Below are 23,343 nucleotides of genomic sequence, written 5' to 3'. Positions count from 1 at the left end.
GATTGATTCTATTCTGGATGACTCATCCTCTTGAATTCATTTTATGTTTCCAATTTTTTTATCTTGATTCAGTATTCTGACGTTTCTTTTCCCGCGCAAATGCTTCATTGGCATTCTACTCTATACCTTGGCCAATCCTCCCCCACGTGGGTATGTGCCATATTACTTGAGGAGAAGAAGAAGAAGAAGAAGAAGAAGAAGAAGAAGAAGGAGAAGAAGAAGAAGAAGAAGAAGAAGAAGAAGAAGAAGAAGAAGAAGAAGAAGAAGAAGAAGAAGAAGAAGAAGAGCGCGAGCAATGGGCTCTGCTCCGCCTTATAAATCGTTTGGACTCTGTTCGTAATTGCAAGATATTGCTTGGCACCGAACACAACCCCCTTCTTTGCTACACGCCATTCTTACTCGAGAGCAAGTGTGCTCGGTGAGTACCATTCGCTTCACCGGTACGCGCATAGCGGCTAGCTGTGTCTTCGTTTTCAAGCGTTTTCACATTTCGGCAACCGAATAGGTATCCTCTAGCTTTCACTTGTAGTAGTACGGTGCGTCGCGGGTGGCAGGATGGATACCTTTCGATATGGCATTGGTGGTAGCTAACCTATTTGGAGCATTGATAATCAATATATTTCGCCGATAGCTCGAAGTGTCAATGTTCGCCATCAAGCAAAGCCTAGCAAGCTGTTCTTTGGAATGCGTCGCTTCATCGCCCCTTTGTTTACTTCGATCCAGAGCCGCCATGGAGCCAGATCACTCGAGGATCTCTTTGATCCCGCAGTTCAATGATATATCTGCAGGCGCCGTCAAACGAACACAGACAAGGCAGAGGAAGGTGCGGCAGCCATTTTTCGAATTTTTCTCTTAACTGCCCACCGGGTGGCGCGCAGAGTGCAGTATCACATGCATCCTTGTGTATTTTTTGCTGCCATAAGTATAATTGCTCGCATCATGTAATGTGTGCACTTTAGCCTCAAAATGGTCATTCTCAGGGAAAAAAAAGCGGAGTCGTACATTTCTTACTGCATACAGCAAATGTCGTCTGTCAGTTCTATCTTTTTACGGCAGCGAACTGACACGTCAATTGCATGGGGAATGCTGTCGACTAAAGAATACCTCAGCAATTTTTTTGGTAGGAGCAATAAATTTGCCATGGTACGCAGGTGACTCCATCAATTGACTGCGTGTGCTGAGTGTTACGCTCTAAATATCATTCCGTATATTTTTCAGGACTGCTTTTGGAGTTTGTGCGCCATGTGGAAGAGTGTCGAAAACGCTGGGATGCCGCTGTTGTCGAGAATGCGGAGTTGAAGAACCTGATCACCTCTCTGACAGCCAAGAACGCAGAGCTGGAGCGACAGGCGGCAAACATCAGGTAAGTTCAGCCATGTTCTTCTCTCAGTGAGGTTGTGTTTAAGGCCTCTAGCTGCAGGCGCAATAGAACCGGTCATGTATAGGTGATTTTATTATTTACGTTACAAAATGCAGCTCTTGTAGGTTGTCAGAAATCACTATCTCGGTGGCTTAATAATTGAACTACTAATTTGGGAAGGCAGTCTTTACCTGTGTCGCCGCAGCTGTGTTGTAAAAACACTGAGTTTGTCTTGTTTAACTTGTGTTAACTTGGGCCTGTTTAGCCTGTACTGTTAACTAATTTGAGAGATTGAGTGCGGCAATGATTAATGACATGAAAATCTTTTGGTTGGAAGTTGGTGCTCGTGTTGCTCTTGTCTGCCTCGTGTATTCATGTTGAGTTGCGCAGTAATTTTGAACTTCACAACTGGGTTTCAGAAAGGAAAGCTGAATTAATGGGCAGTCTGTTGTTTTCTCACTTTCCAAAATTGGCACTCGCCAACCCAGCTTGCTTTTTGATTCCCCCCGGTGCGGCGTTCAGTGGACCTCCTTCAGTTATTACCCTATCTCTCAATGCCAATCTTTTGTCCGATAAGCAAAAAAAATTTGATTGTGCGCACAGATTGTGGATTGTAGCACACTGCAGCGACTATTAGTTGTTTATGTTGTCTGCTGAGGTAGTGGGACAGAGCCTAGAGGTGGATTATTCAACACTGGCGACAAGTGCATGATGAGAAATAGGCAATTGCAATGTATACCAATACCAATGTACACCAATTGCCTGAAAAGAATTGATCCAGCAATCTTAGTTGGTTTTTGTGATTGTGCTGTGCATGACCAAATTTGAGTTTTGTACAGGAAAAAAGCATAAAAAACCCCTCAACACAGTCTGTGCAAAGTACAATATAATCGGTGCATAGCTCTACTTGTTCTTTTATAAAGGAAAGATCAAAGAGCCCAAGGAGTTTCCTTCCAAGCCGTGTAGCGGAGCTCTTAAGCACATATGACAGTTTTAAGCTTGGGAGGTTTGAGGACGTAAATTCCTCCCAACTTCGCGAGTGAGTTTAGGGTGCCTGAGTATAGGCAACATTAACCGCGCTGAAGGGTTCAAAAGCCGACCCCTTAGGCTGGATACTTTTGACAAAGGCTGTACGTCTGCAACATGAAGATGGTCAGTTGCAACACTAACCTAACCTAACCTAATCCTGAGCTTCTGTAGGGACATCCCCACAGTGGAAATATGGTGAGCAGTGCGCCACCACGGACCCGAGCTCCCACGCTTAGCCATGTGTGGCAGCACAGTGTCCGGGGAAACGAGATCCTAGTGGTTCAGCCGATGCCGAGTTTTTTTACCTTTAACTCCTCTCGGTCGAGGAAACACTCCACTTTCGCCCCAGCTTTCTGTAGACGGCACCTCCAACTTGACCCGACCGGCGGAAATCTTCAGTTGCCTTTTCCTATCCTCCACTCTATCGTTCATATTCCTCTCTTGCTTACAACTGTCCTGTTTCTCCGTTCTTGGTTTTTATTGTTTTTCCAGGTGGCTAGGGTTAACCTCGTTCGGCGAATTACCCAGCGTTTAGTTCATACCGTGTTATAGATGGGGTGTAGAGCTGGCGTGGGCAGGACTTGCTTGCGAGTTCCTGTCCCGTCCCCTCGTTGGGCTCCGTGGTGGGCGGCTGGCACTGTGACCGAACATAAAACACATTCTATGGCTCCACCTCCCTCAAAAAATGATCGCGCTCCAAAAATAGTCCGGAGCGGACACGTAAATGTCCAATACTTCTGAAAAACGAAATAAACTGTTGAGTTGAGGAAAGCAGGGCCAGCGGCCGATTTATTGCCCGGGCAGACGAACACTAGCCCGGGCCCAGAACTAGCTCTCGCGACACACACAGCGTGCCTCACGCGACCGCGCAGCCAGGCGCGTTCTCGGACTAGCCACATGTAGTGGCTAGGCTACTACCTACAACATCTCCCCTGAAATATAGGAGAGTAGCTTGGGCGGAAATACACAGCGTCCACTCCTGGTGTGACGGTGCGAAGAGGCCTCCACACATGTCGCGTATGATTCTCCGAGAGAATTTCGGTCCAGAGACGCCTCGTCTACATCCGTCTCTGCATCTGTATACATAGATGCCTCGTTGTCTTCACCTCCTCTCTCAGACTTGGTAAAAGGAGCAAGATGGGCCTGATTGCGCCGCACAGTGCCGTCTCCAGTGTCCACGATGTAGGACCGAAGCTCCTATGCGGGCCTCTGTACGTTCTCTGCCCTCTTCATGTCCGTGACCCAGACTTCATCCCCCTCGAGAAGAATTGGAAGGTGACGCACGCCATGCCGTCTGTCGTAGTCTCGATGGTGCTGCGCACGGTATTGTTAAATATTCCGGGGTTTGGTAGCGTCTGGCAAACGGGGAACCAGCATTCCGGATGTGACGGGAAGCTTCGTCCTCAACCGCCTCCCCATCAGTAGTTCAGAGGAGTTGTAGCCGTTTTTGAGTGGTGTTTACATGCAGAATAGGAGGGTCAGGTACGGGTCCTGAGTCTTTTTCATTGAAGATTTGATGTTTTTTACAGCAGCTTCGGCGAGTCCGTTGTTCTGGTGGTAGTGTGGGCTTGAGGCGATATGCGTGAAGCCGTTTTCACGAGCAAACCTGGTAAGGTCGGACGATGAAAACTGCGGACCATTGTCGGAGACCACCACCTCTTGAATACCTACACGGGCGAAAATTGATTTGAAATGCGTGATTACTGTGCCTGTAGTTAACTTTTGCAGACGAACAAGTTCAGGATATGGGGAGTAGTAATCAGTCACGATGAACCACCAATGACTATTGAAAAAGATCATGCCCATTGCAATGCGCTGCCATGGTCGAGGCGGAAACTCAGTGCTCTCCGTGGACATTTTTCAGTTGCTGGTAGTCCTTATACAGTCTAGGGAGATTTTTACGGTAGTCGTGATGTCTTTGGCCACCGTTGGCAACAGTGTCCTTGGCGTGAGCTTGCGCCTTCGCAATGCCGAAATGACCTTGGCGCAGAAGTCGCAAAATTTAGTTCCTGCGAGATAGTGGAACAGCCACACGGGCTGCATAAGGTAGCAGATGGTCCTCTTTTGTGAGTTGGCCACGATGCTCATAGAGAAGCCTAACCTCAAGGGGCAAATCTTGTCTGGAAGGCCAGTTTTTCTTGCAGAGCATTTGGAGACATGAGCACACCGGATCTGATTTCTGGGCTTCTTTTAACCACTCCAGAAAAGGCTTATTGATGGGAAGAGTTGACCTCTCACAGCGGACGAAAGATCTGATGTCGCCCTCTGGCTCGGTGTCACCGGTCTGTTGAAGCGGCGCTCTGGAAAGCGTGTCGGCTGCGAGGAGGTCTTTCCCTGGGACGTACGAAACCTCGTTCTGCTAACGCATCAACCTCGTCTTGAGGCTCTGTAGCAGAGGTGTAAGGTCATCAAGACTCTTTGAAATAAAGATTGGCACGAGCGGCTTGTCGTCGGTCTCGAGTGTGAAGGACTTGCCGAGGAGATAGTTGCTGAACTTTCTACAGGCCTAAACTAACGCAAGAGCCTGTTTATCTATTTGTGCATAACGCTTTTCCGTTTCGGAGAGAAGCCTGAAATGTTCTTTTTTAATAGCCATCGGTGGTTAATCGTGACTGACTGCTACTCCCGCTATCCTGAACTTGTTCGTCTGGAAAGGTCAACTTCGGGTATAACTAGTAATTACAAATTGCACATCAATTTTCGCCCGCCACGGTATCCCAGAGGTGATGGTCTCCGACAATAATCCGCAGTTTTCGTCATCCGACTTTCCCAGATTTGCTCGTGAATACGTCTTCACGCATATCACCTCAAGTCCACACTACCACCAGAGCAATGGACTTGCCGAAGCTGCTGTAAAAAACATCGTCTTCAATACCTTCGATCCTACAGTTCAACACCACTCAAAAACAATTACAGCCCCTCTGAACTACTGATGGAGAAGCAGTTGAGGACTAACCTTCCCATCACATCCGGAATGCGGGTTCCCCGCTTGTCGAACGCCACCAAACTCCGGTATATTGAAGAATACCGTGCGCAGCAGCATACAGACTACGACGGGTGACATGGCGGGCGTCAGTTTCCAATCCTTCTCGAGGGGGATGAAGTCTGGGTCACTGACATGAAGAGGACAGGGAACGTACAGAGGCCCGCATAGGAGCTTCGGTCCTACATCGTGGACACCGGAGACGGCACCGTGCGGAGCAGTCAGACCCATCTTGTTCTGTTTCCCAAGTCTGAGAGAGGTGTTGAAGACAACGAGGCATCTATGTATACAGATGCAGAGACGGACGTAGACGAGGCGTCTCTGGACAGAAATTTTCTGGGAGAATCACACGTGACTTGTGTGGAGGCCTCTTCGCACCATCACACCAGGAGTGGACGCTGTGTAATTCCGCCCAAAAGGCTCTCCTATGTTTCAGGGGCATGTTGTAGGCAGTAGCCTAGCCACTGCATGCGGCTAGGCCGAGAACGCGCCTGGCTGTGCGATCGCGTGAGGCAGGCTGTGCGTACCGCGAGAGTTGTGGGCCCGGACCATTGTTCGCCTTCCCGGGCAATAAAATTCCAGGATGCTTCTCCTATTATCCTGATCTGAACAGAAACTTCTCCAAAGTATCGCGTCATCCACAGTGAAAATCTCAAAGACAATGTCCAGCAGTAAAAACTGCTCACCATAGTCTTATTAGAGGACGTTCCTGTCGCAGAAACCCCACACAGTTCCCTAAATACCGTCCGAGGAGCGATATCCAAATCAAAGTTTCTCGAGCTCACTGAAGCAGAAATGCTGGAGGGTCTCTAAGACCAAAATGTTATCAATATCCTTGGCATAAAAATTTGAAAAGATAAAGAAAACCAAATATCTCGTCCTCACCTTCAACTCGAGCTCACTCCTAGAATACATTAAAGTAGGTGATTTGAAATTCACTCGCACTATGTGCGCAATCCCAGAAGATGTTCCAACTGCCTGTGATATGACCATTGGTCGCCGAGCTGCCATGGCCGAAAAACCTGCGCGAAATGCACCTCACATCAGCATGCTCCTGAATACTTTGTAGCAGCAGCACTATGCTACCACGCAAGCTGTGAAGGTGATCACACCGTCTTCTCAAGGCTTTGCTCAAGATGGAAGGTTGGAAGAGAAATAATCACTCTAAAAGGAAAAGAAAGCATTTCATTCAAAGGAGCGCGTAATTGACTGTCGCACAAAATCAACACGTTCTTTTTCGCTGCAGGAAGCAATTTCGCCGATGTGGTGCGTAGGGGGGGGGGGGGGGGGGGGGTGGCTCACCACATTAGGCTCCGGCCAATGCCCAGGCAAAGGTTGAGGCAGGGCTAACCCCGCTACTGGCGGAGGCAGAAAAGGATGCCCTGCAACCACTCAAAAACATCCCGCCGGCCCGCAGTTTGCCGCCTGCAAGGCTTTACCCAGTTGGGAGAGGCCTACAAACAGTACATCCTTGCGTTCTATCCAGTGAAGTAATGGACACAATGCAAAACTCCCTTCATTGCAATGGTGACACAGCTCTTGAGCGAAAAGGCAAAGAGAAGAGCCCAATAACGGCACCCTCAAAACAGGTATCTTAAGTTTTTAACTTTTAACTGCAGTTCCAAAAATTACCCAACGTGGCGTTTTTATACACTGCAACTGCCGCGGACTATTGAATAAGTACAAAGACATAAAATAACTTTTAAAATACATTTTCTCCTGTGGCTTTATGCCTACAGGAATCCAACCTATGTCCCAGACACAAGAATAATTTAAAGAAGTATAATCACTTTTGGCGCTACCGAGAGTAATCTCGTAGGCTCCCTGGAGGTGTTGCTATTGTGCCCGAGACAGGTGCGAAAACCCGCGAAATCGAGCTGAAAACCAAATATAAAGCTGTTGCAGTCACTGTACTTCATTTTACAACAATAGCAATATGTCGAATACATCTTAAGACACACTTAACAGCAACACTCCAAGATTTAGAAGCACTTTTTGTCCAGCTGCCAGGGCCATATCTGGTCGTTGGAGATATTAATGTTCACTCTGGTTTTCGGGGACGTGAAGAAACTGACATTAGAGGGCGTATTTTAGAGAATTTTATTCTATCCAATAATGTCTGCCTGCTCAATACAGGGAAACCCTCTCCAAGCTATTAAAAAAATGACCTGCATAGATTGGACTTTTGGTTAACCCTACGATTTTATCGATTTTAAATGGCATGATCGCCTTAAGACCTACGGACGTGATCAACTTCCTGTGGTAATTAACGTTTCATCATAACCATCATTGTAAGTAAGTAAACCACGTCGTTGGAAGCTGCAGGTAGCTGACTATGGGCTATATCGAGGAAAGGCCGCCCTGAAGAAATTGTTTTCGGATGATATTGAGGAAACAAAGGAGCGACACTCTGACTGACCCTAACAGGCATTTATTGCTACAACAGCAATAACGCTAGCTAGCAGCAAAATACGCTAAGGAATCCCGGTCTTCCGATTAACCAGCACGATTACGAGCGAATGTTTGCCCACGCTAAGGCACGGGGAAAATCCGAAGCCGGAATGGACGCGATGCGGGAGCCCGTTCTCCCTGTTACTTCCTGACCCCGCTGGCGAACAGCGCAGCAAGCGGCCGAACTGTCCGTACCCAGTGACGTTCCCCATCCGAAGAGAGAATGCTCTCTTGCTCGCGCGCGCAGCAGTCACGATGTCCGTGACGCTCGTGGTGCTGCGAGGCCGGCGCCCTTCTTTGTTAGTTACGGTAACTAAATAGGAATAGACACGGAGCAACGCCCGTCCTCGAGGCGAGTCTGCTGCAGGGTACATCGCGGTTTAGGAATCCAAAATAGAAGTCGAGGGGCAAAGTCTCCTTAAGAGGAACTCTACGAAATACTCAAAATGTGCATTATAACTGCCGCACGCCCAACCATTCTCGAGACTTCAGGAGTGGCATGACAAAACCAGAAGGTGTGGTATAATCAAGATTCTAGAGAAACAGAAAAGAAACAGAATAAAGCCCGGGGAAAAGTTTTGCAGGCACCCCACGTTCGAGAACCTTGTAAATTTCAAAAATGTGCGAACAAAAGCGCGGCATGTCGGTCGTAATGCGGAAAAACCCTCATGACAAAGCTATCAGTCATCCATAAACAGTTCCTTCACATCCAATAAATATGGGAGTCAGTTCATAAACTGAATGGCAGCTTCTCCCCTTTCAGAATTCTATTTCTTACAATGCCTGGCACATAAACAAGTACAGAGGAACAAGCGGGCATTTAAGGCGAACATTTATCAACCGTTTCCAGTTGACATTACACAGAATCACTTTTAAATTACAAAAACACAACCAAGAAACAGATTTTCAACAAGTGGTTGCACAAGCGAACCATACAGTAGTTTACTTACGATTCATGAAATAAACAGAGTTCTATCTGCCAGTGAAGAGACTGCACACGGCCCTCATCAGATACATTATGAAATGCTAGCACATGTTTCCCAGCCATCTCTAGAAGCACTTTAAAATTTCTTTAACAAGATGTGGGTGTGTGCAAAATTACCCATACATTAGAGAAAGGCAGTTGTGCCACTGTTTAAACCGGAATAACCACCAAGCTCCCCTATCAGTTACAGGCCCATAGCCTGAATTAACTGTCTCGCTAAATCCTTCGAGAACATAGCGAAAGTAAGGCTGACTTTGTATTGAATCTCATTGCACTCGGCAGCGGCATCAGTGGCGGCTCGAGTGATCCATCGTAACACGCGTCCTGTGTTTTGCAGCTGCTTTCCTACCCCTGAGGAACACGGTTTGGTGATAGCTGTTACCGGGGGCGTTACCATTGGCCCGCGGACAACTCGTGATTGCGTCATCTACCAGCAAGGCTTCAAGAAGAAGGACCGGCCCCGCACCGGAGCATTGCACTCGGCAGCAGCATGAGCGGCGGCTCGAGCAATCCATCGTAACACACGTCCAGTGTTTTGCAGGTTGGTTTTTCGCTTCTCGAATTGTAATAATACACGATATGTCTGCGGCTGTAGCTGCCGCTGCTGACACTTGTAGTCGCTGATGCTCTTGCTTGTTTTGAACTGAACAATGTCCGCCAACACTCCGTCTGATATATACTTAGCCTGCCACGAAACATTGAACAAGGATGCCATCCTTATCACATGATCTGAATGTATGTACCTTTGCTTATCATGCGGGCAGTTGTTCTGGAGTGGCTGAATCAGCAATCAAGGCTAAGCTCGACAAAGGGAAATCATGGTTATGCCCCACGTGTAAGCGTTGAAAATTGAGGACAAGCCAAAGCTCTAAAATTGAGCCTGGGGCAGATATTTCGGCAAAGCTAACCACATTAAAAAAAAAATCAGCATGCTTCTTCCAATCAAGGAAAAATTTGATGAACTTCTGACTATGAATTATGACATTCAGGCAGTGTAGAACTCTGCGATTTTCTGTCGAACAAATATGATACTCTGCTAGAAGGAGTGACATCGCAGGGCATACAAATTGGTGGGCTAAGATCCAGGGTTGAGAAAGCAGAGACTGGCACTTCACTCGAGAAAATTAGGGAACTTAGAAAAGAGATTAACGACCTTGAGCAATACAGCCGCAGGCAAAATCTCGAGATACATGGTCTTGAGCAGTCTGAGGATGAGAAGCTATTGGTAAAACTTAATGGAATTGAACGCAAACTGAATCTACCGGAAGAAACTGCACGAGATGTGGAGGCTATCCACAGACTGCTTAGCAAACCCGACATGGTGCCGGCTGTGCTTGTCCGCTTTTCTGCACGAGCGATGAAGAACCAGTGGGAGGACCAACGGAAACTCCTCAATGATAAGCAGCTAAGCGTGCGATTTTTTGATAACCTAAGTCACTATAACAAGAAGCTAATGTGGCTTTCTAAGGTAAGAGCGAAAGAGAAATCATATCAGTTCGTTTGGTTCAAGAATAGAGAGGTGCTTGCTAGGAAACAGCCAGGCAATTCTGTCATCTAAATAAAGATTGAGGGTGACGTCGACAAGCTTGTTTAAGCAAGAAATGTTCAGCTTTTGTCAAGTTTTAAATGGCTATAATGACTAATGACCTCAGCTATTACAACACTACATCTTTCACCAATGCCTTGAAGGAGCTACAACCAGTTCACAATCTCTTATCCGTGTTTCCGTGTTTTAGCATTTACAGAAACTTGGTTTGCTGGACCAAATGATGTAGTCCTGTTTGATAACTATCAGTGTGAAGCAGTGTACTGCTGTAACCAGAAAAAGAGTGGTGTCGCTCTTTATGTGAAGAAAGATATAACGTTCACCGTCATACCTGAACACATGGTAGTCACAGATGATTATGAACTGCTCACAGTTAAGAACACTGCCTTTACAATAAGTGTACTATATCGCCTGCGGTCTTGAACCTTACAAAACTTCTATAAGTTCTTGAAGACATGCGTTAAAACCTTATGCGCCTAAAGGCACCTGTTGTCATAATAGCAAACTTCAATATTAATCTGCCCTCAGCAGATTATTCTTCTTGCAACTTAGTGCAGATTGCCCAATCTGCTGGCCTGAGTAACGTGATCAGTGTGCCTACACGTATAACCGCAAATAGCGAATCACTAATTGATTTGTGCTTTGCCAGCAGTGCAGATCATGACTCTCGAGCCGGAGTTCTAAAGACAGGAATTACCGACCACTTGCCAGTGTTTTGTTTTGTTCCGATAAATAGCAAAGTTCCTGAAACAGATTTTCTCCGACGGTATATCAATGATCATAACATACTTGAATTACGTAGTCTGCTGACAGGTACAAAATGGAACGATGTTCTAAAATCTGAAAATGCGATTGAGGCATATGAGTTCTTTTTTGGCAAAATAACTAACGTTTATTACAAATCTTTCCTTATCAAGCCAGTAAGAAATATCGGAAAGCCAGAAAACCGTGAAAAACAAAAGAAATTGTAAAAAGGATGAAGCTACGAGACGCAATATTCCAGGTGTTTATTGCAACCAAAGACTTAGACAAGCTAGCAGAATATAAAAGAGAGCGAAATAAATTAAACTCTGATATAAAGAAAGCGCGAACAGTGTATTACATTAATAAATTTACAGACAACTACAACTGCTCCCAGAAAACTTGGAGGCTAATGAAATCATTACTTGCTAAAAACCGCAGCCCCCGCCGCGGTGGCTCAGTGGTTAGGGCGCTCGACTACTGATCCGTTCCCGGGCTCGAACCCGACCGCGGGCGTCTGTGTTTTTATGGAGGAAAAACGCTAAGGCGCCCGTGTACTGTGCGATGTCAGTGCACGTTAAAGATCCCCAGGTGGTCGAAATTATTCCGGAGCCCTCCACTACGGCACCTCATTCTTCCTTTCTTCTTTCACTCCCTCCTTATCCCTTCCCTTACGGCGCGGTTCAGGTGTCCAACGTTATATGAGACAGATACTGCGCCATTTCCTTTCCCCCAAAACCAATTATTATTATTATTAAAAACCGCAGCTCTATACCGCAAGAGCTTAGCATTGATGGTGTCACTTTCTCGGGGTCGGACCTGGCTGACAAATTAAATGCTCACTTTTTAACTTCTAGAAAATCGGGTAGTAGCTGTGCAAATAGCCCCAATGTTGAGTTCTTGACTAACAGAGTAAAAGAAGGCATCTTTGTGCAGCCAACTACGCCGCATGAAATCGCTGCTGATATCATGAAGTTGAAAGATGGCTGCGCAAGTGGCTTCGATGACATCGCAGTTCGTCCAGTGAAAGCTGTGTCAGATATTTTATGTGTTCCTCTTTCGCACGTATGTAATCTTATTCTTAGAGACGGGTTGTTTCCCGACAAAATAAAAATCGCCCGCGTCTGCGTAGTTCATAAAGGCGGCGATCGAACAGTTCTTGGTAATTGCAGACCTATATCCGTGTTACCCGTGTTTTCGAAAATAGCAGAGCAAGTAATAAACTCAGAGCTTACTTGTTTTTTGGTTAATAAAAGAATCATAACCGAGCATCAATGCGGGTTTTAGGAAGGCAAGTCAGTTGAGTCCGCGTTGCTCAGAATTAAGGAAAAAATAATTGCAAACATAGAAAACAGACTTTACACACTTGGTATATTCTTAGATTTCAAGAAGGCTTTTGATTCTATAAAGCATAATATTCTTGTCTCAAAGCTAGATCGATATGGCATTCGGGGTGTTGCACTCGACTTGGTGAAAAGTTATCTGCAGAATCTCTTTAAATTTGCAGGCCTCAGCAACAATAAATCGTGTCTGGAAATCATCAAATGTGGTGTCCCACAAAGTTCGATATTAGGGCCAATCCTATTCTTAGTCTATTTAAACGATATTGTAAATATACCTGGAACATTGGACATTATCTTATACGCCGATGATACGAATGTCTTCTTTAAAGGAAGTAGCAAAACCAGCCTAACAACTCAAGCAAATACACGGCTTCAAGGACTGCCATCCTCGCTCTGTTGCAATCAGCTGAACTTGAACATTGAACAAACAAACTACATTCTTTTTCGTGCAAAAAACAAAATTGCTGATGTCTCCACTCATCCTGTTTTTCAAGAAAAACCGCTGAAACGCGCGAGTGTGCACAAGTTTCTGGGAGTATATTTTGTTGAATACTTGAGCTGGACTCGACACGTAACGCAGTTAAGTATAGAGATTTCTAAAATCACTGGCATGTTGATTCAACTGAAGTTTATGATACCTACCTGGTTTGAACGCCAATTGTACTACGCGTTGATTTACTCTCGTTTGTATTATTGGATATTAGTATGGGGAACTACAACGAGAACCAATCTTGAAAGATTGCACGTGGTGCAAAAGAAGGCTATAAGAATAATCGCAAGTAAACCACGATATGAACACACCACAGCTATTTTTCAGAAATGTAAGATATTGTCAGTTTTCAACATGTTTCGGTCCAGCATCGCTATGCAGGTGTATTACGGAGTCAAATCTTTTGGTTTAACATTTCTTGAATCTTATAGACGCCAGGATTATGCTTATAATTTACGTGAAGGCAAATATGTCAAAAACAGAGCTCGAACATCGTACGCAACACAGCTAGATGGCCATAAAATTCCCGAACTGCTTAATACTTACCCTCAGCTAGTAGACGTCCTATCGGAGTCAAATTCACCATCTGGGTTTAAAAAACAGGTGAAGCATCTCCTTCTGAGTTTATAGTAGTTTGCATAGGAAATGAATCTGTCTCGCTGTGTGTAGTGCGTACCTACGCGGTGAATTCATGTTTTAAATCATGTTACCCATAGTTCTCGCCAAAATTATGATCGCCATAGTGTTATTAGATTATTTTTATATTCTTTAGAGTGTTATTGTAGTGCTATTGTAAGGTCATTGCATGCATTCCTTGTGCAGTCAGTTTTGTGTAACCTTATGTTTTGGTCGTTTTGCTTTCGTCAGTGTGTGTACGTCATATAATATTGTAATTATTGCAACACTACCTTTTTACTTTTGTTGCTTGTTATGCTTTCTTGCTTTTTCTCATCGTTGCAGTGTTACTTTTGATCGTCGCGCCGTTGTTTGAGGCGTTGTGTGCAAATAACGGTTCCGAGGCCTTGTCAGGCATTTGAATATGCCTTTTGCCTCGGCTATCCGGACAGAAAAAAACTAAATTTGTATATGCATATGCATTGTAATAGGTTTCTGTCAAAAATACATGAAATGAAAAAATGAAATGAAATGAACTTCTGGACATCCACCAGTGTAGATTCAAGAAAGCATGTTCAACAACTGACCATCTCGTCGTCCACCTAGAAAGCACAGTACGAGCAGCATACATACAAAAACAACACTGTCTGGCAGTGTTCTTTGATATGGAGAAAGCTTACGATACCACCTGGAGGTTTGGGATTCCCTGCGACATAACAGACATAGGTATCCGTGGAAGGATGCTGAACTGCTTGAAATATTTTCTGTCTGTCCATTGATTTCATGTACTCCTCGGTTCAGCACTTTCCGAAAAAAAATTTTTGAGGGGAAATGGGAACCAAGATTTGTATTTTAAGTACAACGCTGTTTTTCGCATAATAGTATTCCATAGCTAAAATAATTCCAAAGTCAGTGATGTATTTAGTATATTTCGATGACCTTCAAATTGCAAGCCCATCATTCAGGTCATTAACGTGTGAGAGACAGATACAACTCTCATTAAACAGAGTAGCGATTTGGGCAGACAGAAATGGGTTTAAGTTGTCTCACAAAAAACAGCAGTTTTTTTCTCGCTCAAAAGAGGCTTGCAGTACGACCCCACCCTACACCTAACTGAAACCGTACTACTAACAAAACAAGAACATACATTCTTGGGCATACAAATGATAAAAAACTCCCATTGCTACTGCACATAAAGACGCACAAAAAATGTCCCAATTTCTAAGCCTACTCAAAATGCTCTCAATTAAGCATTGAAGGTCCGATAGAACATGTTTGCTGCACATCTATCTCTATTTGAGATGTTCTTCCTCAGATTATGAGTGCATTGTGTGTGGTTAAGCAAGACCAGCATACTTAAAAAAATTGGATGCATTCCAAAACTCAGGGCTACGCCTCTCGTGTGGCTCATACAGGAGATTTTCCATAGTCAGCCTATATACAGAAAAAATAAGTCCCCCCCCCCCCCCCCCTTGATTTCGGAACTGCTCAAACTTGTGCATATGTCCTTAAAGTAAGCTCTCTATAGAAACACGTCTGCTAAATGTCCTTTTAGAATAATATTCACCAACAAACCTCGAGCTACCTGACAACTGGTCTTGAGATGTGAAGAGATATGCCATAATATCAATATACAGGACGCACCACCTGACATTGTGCGAAGATGAAATGCACTACCTTCATGGTACAAATTTCTTGCAGTGCGCGATTTCGCTCTCAAACAGTGCCATAAATAAATAAAGTTCAGAAAAACATGTCATAGAAGAATTCCTTGCACACTAAGAAGATTACAGTAGCTTTAAGCACTGTTATACTGAGTGTTCAAGAACGGTTGTTTACGCAGCAAGTGCAGCAGTAAGAGGTAACTGGGGAAAGAGCAGTAAGTCTTCCACAGTGCGCATCCCTATTCCTGCGGAATGCTATGCCGTTTGTGTGGCCGTAGGAAAAATAGTAAAAGAGAACTTCACTAACATTATTGTTTACGCAGACTCCCTCAGGGTAGTTACAGCTGTTCACTCTATAAATGCAATCACTCCGCTACTTGGGGACATCATACACAACTTATAACAGCCACAGCTCAAGGACAAAACATAAAACTCTGGTGTGTTCAGAGTAACGTTGGAATGAAAGGCAACGAGAGGGCAGACTTGTGCGTCGCTCAAGCAAATGGAAAGAAAATAAGGAAACTAAGTAACTCTTTAAGAATTACATGAACTTAGCGCATCGTAAATGAAGCTAAAAGTGGCAGTTGGCTTGGTACAACGAAGTAAATAAACTATACTAGGTACAGCCGGTCTAAGGTGAATAGAAGTGATGTGTGCACCAGGGACGTTTCAACGAAGTTATTCTGTGCCTCTAAGGCCACACACACCTTACACACAACTTCCTGCTGACAAAACAAGAGAAAACTGTTTGTAAAAAATGTGGGTAAAACTTGCAATTAATCGCATCGTATTTTCACGCGCGACACTGGAAAAACAATGACGAGAACAATTTAATGAATTTTACCACGAATGCATTCTTTTTCATCCAACACTGCTCTATGGTGATAATGGAATTGTTGACATGTCTTCTCTTTAAGAGGAATAGGTTTTAACGAGAAACTTTAAATTGTGATCTACTGCTTCCTTTGATATCTAAATTCACCTTAGCCACTTTCTCATTCCAGAGAAGAACGCTGACCTCTATATTTGGCGCGTTGAGATCAGCCAAGGATGGTCATTGAGGCTGCCCGACCCACTTTAAAGCTTTTACTATTAGCCATATCTAATTTTTTTCTTTGTCGTCACTAGGTAGAACAAACTAACGATTCAGGCTCTCTACGCCACCAATGATTTTAAAAATTTCCATACAATTCTGCAGAAAACATTTTCCTGCACCTTGAGCTTGGCGCATGATCTTACTCGCCTATGTTCCATAAAACCCAACACAACACAAACACAACAGTCAAAACTGGTCCAAATGCTTCGAATACAACTCCGTCCAGACCATCAAGTCAGCGCACTGAAATAGTGCAATGCCACTGTGACATACTTATAGCATTGTATCAACAGTTCGTACTGTGCTTAAAGGCGCCTTGAAACGCATTCGCAGTCGATTGTTTTGCCTCTTGGTTGCATAGAGTGAATTATAGTGATGTTATTAGCCCTGGCTGTACCGTATATCTCCGGTTTTCAAAATTTTTATTGGGTCGCAAAAACAAATTCATGGCACTGATGGTGCGCAGTAGCGTAAATCACGGTGGGGATGGGGGTCTTGACCCCGCTTAGCTTAGGGTTGGGGGGACACGGCAAAGAGCGTCCCCCGCTGAAGTTCTTCCCGGGTCGGCATCGAATGATACCAGCAGTACATGCAAGACAGGGAAGCCTCGGAAGCGCGGAGGCCTCTTCCTTGCCACGAAATGGCTCAGTATGATCAGATGTTCGAAAGACAGCGCTGTCAAAATCACAATCTGACTAACGTAAAAGAACATCCGAGGGCTGCGTGTGACTGTGTTTAATTTGACTTCAAGCATCTGCTTTTCTTACGTCGAGGCAATCTGTGATTGAGACAGGCGTTAAATAGTAGCACTTGCTGTTGGGCTAGTTGGTCTGCCATGATCTTTGATGAACTAAAGTGAAAAGACAACGGACAAGCAGAAGGATGACGTTGACGGAAGCGCTTAGCTAACAACTTTTATTCCAGAAGAAATGAAGACAACGTATCTATACAGTTTCCAGCCGGGACCGAAGACGTAGAAAGCTACGCAAGAACCATTTTGATATGAAAAATGTCAAAGCAGTTAGAAAAAAGACAAAAACTGCGCGAAAAAAAGGAAAAATTTGCTTGCGCCGATAAAAAGAGAGAGAGAAGCGCAAGCCAGCAAACCCTGCAAAGCACTTTCTATGGTACATCGAGGAAAAAAAGAAGTTGTGAAGAAGAACGGCCAGAGAGAAACACAGCAAAACCCACGGTGCCATAAATGAAAGACGATAAACGTTGTTTGGTTTTTCATGGAATAAATGTTTTCAGTTCAGTCATTCCGTCCAGGTCGTCCTTCTTCTACTTGTTTGTTGTCTTTCTGCGCTGGTCCTTCAGAGATCAAACTTAAAGGGCATATAGTCTTGCGCGTCTGATTGTCGACACCGCGAAAACTCTCGAAGCTTTCTTCGAGGTCTGTCTTGTTAAGACCTGTGTGGGGTACGTTTTAACAGTGCGCCAGACAGGCACTGACAGGTGCGAATCTTGTCTTGGCGGCGTCCATATATCTACTTCATCTCAGCTGGCCATCTTTTTTTAAAAAGAAATTAAGTAAACCACATTGAACAATGCCTACTGCCGTCACCTTGTTTCTAAAACTGTCGGTCTGATTAGGAAATTGTGAAAGTCCCTTCAGCCATCTCTGCCTCGCGCCTCCTTTCAGCCAAAAATCAAATAACAATAGAAGCTATGAATTTAGAGTGAGAAAGCGATGCTGCATGGTAGAATGCTGTAGAAATAGCACTACCGCTGAACTGTTAGATTCGAGGAAAGCTACAAAACATAACTTTATACTCGGCGCTAGAGGTCTGCACGGGCGGTATCTAGACATGGTCCGGCCTTACTCGTCGTCTCTCAGCCCGTACCCGACTGCAGCCCGATATCAATTTCTAATTACCGGCCCGGCTCTGCCTGGTGCTCATTCTGTCGGGCCTGGGCATGGTCCGTTTGCTTTAGATAACGAAATTTCGCCCTTGAAAAAAAAGAAAAAACCAACCAGCAGTAAACAACGCATCTGATCTGAGTGCAGGTGAAAAATTGGCAAGAAGCAAAAAGCGCAACCGTGGGTTCCTACCAGGGACGAGTGCCTACTCAAGCTGGGCACAACCGAAAATATCAGGTTATGAAGAGAGCGCTGCATGCATTTCTTTTCAGAGACTCGCGAGACAACACGTTAGGAGAGAAATTTCTAAAAAGAACAGCTTTAGTTCAAGCGGAACCTGTTACCCTGATAAGCGCAATATGATGCTCAATGTCCGACCGCGCTATGCGCGCATTTTTGCAGAATTAAAGTTTGATTCAGCAAGCGCGTCAAGGGATCACCCGATAAAGAGGCGTTTTTGCTTCGATGTGCGCGCAGCTTTATGGCGAGAAGACTTCGTAGAGCGCTGAGAAATATGGAATCATGTCGTTTTCAAATAAGGAAAGAGCTTCGCTTCGAACAACGCTGGTACCTTCATGACCTCCAAAGCATCTCCAGATCCCAAAAGAGGGATTCGAAATGGCAAGGACCACGCCCGCAAGAGCTGCGCAAAGGTTGTCCGAAAACACAGTGTCTTCAGCTAGCGAGCTTTTCGCAGGTTAGGAACGCAAGTGAAGACACACCCCCTCCCCCCGATAGGCATCCAGCGGGAAAGGGGGGGGGGCAGAGAGGGTGGATGGAGAGCACTGTACCCCCGGAAATCAGCATGGATTTACGTCACTGATGGTGTCAACACACAGTGGCGGTTTTCAGCAGTGCTTTTGACATCGGATTGGTGTTTGATGATTGGACAAACAGTATAAATACTGGAAATTGTGTTAATAAATTTCGTTTTCGTTTTATATTTGATCAAAAAAACCAACGGACGTAAAAGAACTCGAAAGCAAGCAAAAAAAAAAACGCCGCCATGGGCCCCGGTTATTGTTTTGCCTAGAAGGACTTTGCATCTCTCTGTACATATATATGACCCAGCACAGAGCACTTAAGGCTTCTCTTTATGTATCTGATAACGGCTTGGTGGAATAAATCTAATTGTGCCATTGCAGTCTACAAGAGTCTGATTCACTCTCAAGAAAGGGCACAAATAAAAAAGTCATTCGTTTCAGATTTATCAGTGCACATTGTAAGCCTGAGGAGGATCACCGGGTGGTGGAGCCAGATGGCTCCACGTTCCCGTCAGCCGAACGCAGTGACAAGGCACGGTACGCGGTGGTGGTAGCGGTACGCTCTTGCTAAAAAGTACATCGCGCAGGTTGTCACTCCGTCGCAGTACCTCTGGCTCGAGAGCGAATAAGTCAGGGAAGACCATTGATTAATGTTTTCTTATGTGCCGTCAAAGTGACGGTGAAGCATCGCTGGACCAGCTAGGCGCCTCCATGGTGATTGTAACCAATAACGACGCTGTCAGCCTTAGCAAGTAAGAGTTAATTACTACGTACATGTAGCCATGGTGTGCAAACTTCGGCGCAGCGTTCATATAGGCTTCGTTGATTGGTCCCACCCAAATTCCTCATTGGGAAAGTGAAATGAGAATGGGAAGCACAACGAAAATTGAGTTGAGGGCAGCATTTGCTTACTCCCCGCAGTGGCTCAGTCGTTTCGCTTGTATTTTGAAATTTGTTCACCGAATAACTCATGCTCGTCTACGCTAATTCCTGCAAGTATTTTTGAGTCGCAATCGATGTGACAAAGAATCCGCCTAAAGTATAGCCGGCATTCCTTCAAGCAGTATTTCACAGCCCCTTTAATTACTTCTCTTGATTTTCTGTTTCATGCTGAATCTTTCAGCGCGCATCAAGCAATAACCTCGCACTTCTGCCCTTCGTTCTCAAATAGCCGCGGCACCAGGCTAGCTGCATAGTAATGATAGTGCACGTTCCTTCGAAAGCAACATTGCTATGACTTCCTCTCTGTCTTTCTATCTTGCTTTGAGCACTATAGCAGTCAAGCATCGTGCTGTAAACCCATGAACCACCATCGTTTGGTGAGATGGAATCTGAACCTACAGTTCGCATATGCTGTAGATTTCTCGTGTGCTCTAGGGTTGCAAGCTAACCTTCCACCCTGCTCTAGTCTTGTGACATGCCCCTTTGCTAACATCAAACTGCCTGCATTTTCTAGGAGCTTATTTACACGTGAAAACCTTCTAACCATCCATTCCCTTGCTTCAGGGAGGTTTTGAAGAGAGAACAACTTCGTAGAGAAAAGTGGGAAAAGGAGTTGGACGTACAGGTAGACCGTTATTTTTTCTTGCATGTGCGTGAGTGCGTGTGTGTATGTGTACGTGTGCATGCACTTTCGCATTTTTCTGCTTTGCTCTTCCAGGAACGGCAGATACAGTTGATTCGAGAGTTCATTTTTAACAATACAGAATTGGAAAGGGAGACAGCTGAGAAACTTTCAGCTCTTTTGCCAGTGCATGGTACTAAGCTTCGTCATCAAGGCATCAGGTTAGCCACAAAATTGCTCGGACATGCTGTTTTAAGGTCCTTTAACAGCTACATTTCTTTTCTTGGTCCAGGAAAAGGGTGGACTTTAGCAGATTTCATTTGCTTATCTCCTCTCACCAGCATGGCTTATTTGTGCACACTGCGCTCATACGTGCGGCACCCTTTTTCAGGTTCTGCATATGAAAAAATGCACTATTCTAAAAGCACGCTTAAATAAAGGCTAAAGCACATGTACTGCTTTAGTTTGTACTTCTCTTAAACTCCTGTAGACTACTGATGGTTGCATTCGGAATGGCAGACTGGATTTGTTATGCAAGATAGCCTTGAATGGAATGCAGCTATGGAAGATCCAATTTGAACATATCATTGATATTGTGCTGAATTCTTCCGATGTAGATTTGTGCCACTTAAGTACTGACCGCAAATTTGTTCGTTACTCTGTATGAAATTTTTCTATAGTTAGGCAGTGCCTGGAAAGCTCAGTGAAATGTTTGTTGCTTATGCACATGGAGAGGTTATACTGTAACTATTTTTATAGCCATCATGCAGCAGGAGTGCAAGCACATTCTTAGGTGGTGGCGCAAGAACACAAGGAATTGTGTGCCCTTTTCTAGCAGCAAATGTGCCTTTACAGATTTGCAGAAATGAAAGACATGGAGAGGGTATATAGTGTAACCTCTGTCCGCATATGCTAACTGAAGTGTGTTGTTGGTCATTGTCAGGCTGGTATGCTCAGCCTCACGAAATCGTTTCAGCATAAGAAGCAAGTTCGTGTTTTTCGCTGGGAACACGGTAGCCTCTATTCAAATATGCAGGTTTGGTCATCAGAAAATCTATTACTGAAATGTGGAGAATGAATAATTGGTGGCTCGTTGTGATAACTATGTGGGTTGTCTGCCTAACGCCTTCCCTTGAGAAAGGGGGTGTACACCAGTCAGTATATGCTAAGTTGATTGGTTAGCTGCGCGTCTAATCCTCTTGCATTTCAGACTGGCCATCACTGAGGACACGGAGGGCTCGTTGCGTTCACCCTCTGGATACTGCTTGAACAATAAAGAGGATGGCGATGGTGACGCCAACAGTGCTTGTCTATCACAGGGAAAGTGTCAGATCTGTTTGCTGGTAGGAACTGGTCTTTTTGCACCAATTGCTCTGTTAGGCAAAAGGGGGAACTTTTCAAGGCTTAGGGTCTATTGTAGTGGTAGAGCTCGTGGTAATGGTAGTGAGAAATACAGCATGTCCGTTGTGAAAGTTTGCGTAAGCACTACAATGTTCACTTTCAGGATGATGAATATGTTCCTTGTCTGTTTTGTGGCGCATTTGCCACTGCAGCCAGGAGCACCAGCTGGCGTTGGAACTACGTCAGGAGCTGACCAAAAGGGTACCAAGTCCGTCTTCAAGGAGCCATTGCCGGTCGCAAAACAAGAAAAGGCGAGTCGTTTTTTTTTTTCTTCGACCAGTTTATTTCATTTTTTTGAAGCATCTGTAATGCTGGATTATCGCTTGGGTCTTGTTGGGCACATTTGCTGCTTCTTATAACAGCAGAATGGCGCTGAGCTTAGCTATAATTTCTATTTTTCCATCTTGTTCACTTCTCTGATCTGTTTCATGGTACGAGCTTGTCTTCTTTCAGCAATGGCTCTGTTGAGCAAATGGCCGAGCTTTTCAAGGTTGAGGGTCTACTGTAGTAGTAATGGTCGTGGTAATGGCAGTGGGAAATATAGCACGTGAGTTGTGAAAGTGTGCACAAGCACTACAATGTTCACTTTCAGGATGATGGATATGTTCATTCTCTGTCTTGTGGCGCATTTGCCAACTGCAGCCAGGAGCACCAGCTTGCGTTGGAACTACGTCAGGAGCTGACCAAAAGGGTACCAAATCCGTCTTCAAGAAGCCATTGCCGGTCGCAAAACAAAAAAAGGCGAGTCGCCTTTTCTTTTGTTTTTCTTCAACCAGTTTATTTCATTTTTTGAAGCATCTTTAATGCTGGATTATCGGTTGTGTCTTGTTGGGCACATTTGCTGCTTCTTATAACAGCAGAATGATGCTGAGCTTAGCTATAATTTCCATTTCTGCATCTTGTTCACTTCTCTGATCTGTTTGCTGGTACGACCTGGCCTTTTTGCAGCAAGGGCTCTGTTGGGCAAAAGGGGTAGCTTTTCAAGGTTTAGGGTTTATTATAGTAGTAGACCTCGTGGTAATGGTAGTGGGAAATACAGCATGTCCGTTGTGAAAGTGTGCGTAAGCACTACAGTGTTCACTTTCAGGATGATGAATACGTTCCTTCTCTGTTTTGTGGCGCATTTGCCAACTGCAGCCTGGAGCACCAGCTGGCGTTGGAACTACGTAAGGAGCTGGCCAAAACGGTACCAAATTCGTCTTCAAGAAGCCATTGTTGGTCGCAAAACAAGAAAAGGCGAGTCGCCATGTTGTTTTGTTTTTATTGAACCAGATTATTTCATTTTTTAAGCATGTGTAATGCTGGATTATCGGTTGGGTCTTGTTGGGCACATGTGCTGATTCTTATAACAGCAATACGGCGCCGAGCTTAGCTATAATTTCTATTTTTCCATCTTGTTCACTTCTCTGATCTGTTTCCTGGTACGAGCTTGTCTTCTTTCAGCAGTGGC

At 44.8% G+C, this 23,343-nt stretch overlaps 1 long non-coding RNA gene across 2 annotated transcripts; it reads left to right on the top strand.

Moving 5' to 3' along the window:
• Nucleotides 1-263: 263 nt before the first annotated feature.
• Nucleotides 264-22,628, top strand: LOC144101212 (uncharacterized). 2 transcript variants are annotated; one of them, XR_013307960.1, is made up of 6 exons: nucleotides 264-418; nucleotides 1,219-1,363; nucleotides 9,146-9,349; nucleotides 20,589-20,713; nucleotides 22,046-22,144; nucleotides 22,536-22,628. It is a non-coding gene; the product is annotated as an uncharacterized LOC144101212 (long non-coding RNA). The 2 variants fall into 2 exon arrangements; XR_013307959.1 differs by lacking the exon at nucleotides 20,589-20,713.
• Nucleotides 22,629-23,343: the final 715 nt, after the last annotated feature.

This window comes from Amblyomma americanum, chromosome 1 (genome assembly GCF_052857255.1).
Source record: "Amblyomma americanum isolate KBUSLIRL-KWMA chromosome 1, ASM5285725v1, whole genome shotgun sequence".
Lineage (NCBI taxonomy): Eukaryota > Metazoa > Arthropoda > Arachnida > Ixodida > Ixodidae > Amblyomma > Amblyomma americanum.
This window is presented reverse-complemented; position numbering and strand designations above follow the sequence as displayed.